General features: G+C 38.4%; 1 protein-coding gene across 1 annotated transcript in view; it reads left to right on the top strand.

Moving 5' to 3' along the window:
- Positions 1-1,741, top strand: part of LOC106880305 (tRNA-dihydrouridine(20a/20b) synthase [NAD(P)+]-like) — a 233,774-nt gene that overhangs the window by 64,674 nt on the left and 167,359 nt on the right. The window lies entirely within an intron of this gene.

Here is a 1,741-nt window from a genome sequence, read left to right as displayed (position 1 = left end):
CTGGGTTCAGTCCCACTGCAGGGCACCTTGAGGAAGCGTCTTCTACTATAGCTATGGTCCAAAGCTTTGTGAATGAATTTGGTAGATGGAAACTGAAAGAAGCCCATCATATATATACGCATATATATATTATATATTTGTGTGTGTCTTAGTGTCTATGTTTGACCCCACCACCATGTGACAACTGGTGTTGGTGTGCTTACAACCCCGTAACTTTGCAGTTCAGCAAAAGTGGCTGATAGAATAAGTATCAAAAAATAAGTACTGGAGTCAATTCATTCAACTAAAAGAAAATGTTCAAGGTGGTGCTCCAGCATGTCTGCAGTCAAATGACTGAAACAAGTAAAAGAATGAAAGAATATATTTCTCAGTTATGAATTTGTGTTACAAGACTCCTGATGTGAAACTGTGTTTTGAAACAGATGTTGTTGTATTTTGGGTTGGTCATTTTTTTTCTTTTTGCCAAATAAACTCACACACTATTTATTTGTTTTTCACTTGTTTATTACTGTTCTTATTCTAACTCATGTCCATTGTCTGGAAATCTTTTGTCACATGTCTGTGACCTCTTCAGCAACACTTTCAGTCTTCGTGTGTGCTCCTGTTCCACTTAGTCCATTCTCTAATGGGAGCAGGAGCACACACAAGGACAGAAAGTATTGCAGAAGTGGTCATAGATGTGTGACAAAAGATTTCTGGACAATGGACATGAGTTAAAATAAGAACAGTAATAAATGAGTGAAGAAAGAATATATAGTGCATGAGTTTATTTGGCCAAAAAAAAAAAAAAAAAAAAGAAATGACCATCCCAAAATACAACACTATATATATCTTTAAAAAAAAAAAAACAATATGTCATCATCGTTATTTCAACATCCACTTTGCCATGCTTGCATGGATTGGATGGAATTTGTTGGGCCAGATTTTCTAATGCTGGATGACCTTCCTGTCACCAACACACACCTCTTTCCAAGTAAGGTAATATTTCCCCATGACCAGACATGTCTCAGAAGACTGGAAATGAAAGATGCCTGATGGTGACACTCAAAGCTAACTCACAATGTCAAGGCAAGGAGACAGTAACTTACACACACATACAAACATGCACGCACGCACACACGCACACACACTCACACACACACACACAGAGTGGGCTTCATTTAGTTTCTGTCTACCAAATCCATTTACAAGGCTTTGTGAATCATCTGAAGCCATGGATCTGAAAATCTGCATCTGGAAAAACTTGATTCATTCTATAGACAGAGCAAAGTGATGTGACATTGTAGTGTCCTAGGCAAGGGATAGGTCTGGTCAAGGATGTATGGAAACCTAGCAGTTGTCCATTGCAGGAGGTCTTTTCTTTCTATGTTACAAATATTGATTGAAAAGCAAAGAAGGGATTGTATAACTTTGCACTAGTGTTTCAGGAATCGCCAGAAAGCAGTTGAAGACGACACTGGATCTGCCTCAGAAAATTCAGCTCCTAATTTGTAGGCAATTAAATTGATCCTCCACATTTGTTAGCTATTGGTACTATTTGGTTTTATTAACCACAGGAGGACAAAACCAAGGTTGACCTCATCAGGATATAAATGCAGAATGTAAAGAGCCATTAGAACTACACAATTGCTGCAAGGCATTTTGTCCAGTGCTCTAGCAATTCTGCCATCGATCACTTTCTCTCATCTCTTTCTCTCTCTTATACACACACACACACACACACACACACACACACACACAC

Source organism: Octopus bimaculoides, chromosome 4 (assembly GCF_001194135.2).
Source record: "Octopus bimaculoides isolate UCB-OBI-ISO-001 chromosome 4, ASM119413v2, whole genome shotgun sequence".
Taxonomy (NCBI): Eukaryota; Metazoa; Mollusca; class Cephalopoda; order Octopoda; family Octopodidae; genus Octopus; species Octopus bimaculoides.
This window is presented reverse-complemented; position numbering and strand designations above follow the sequence as displayed.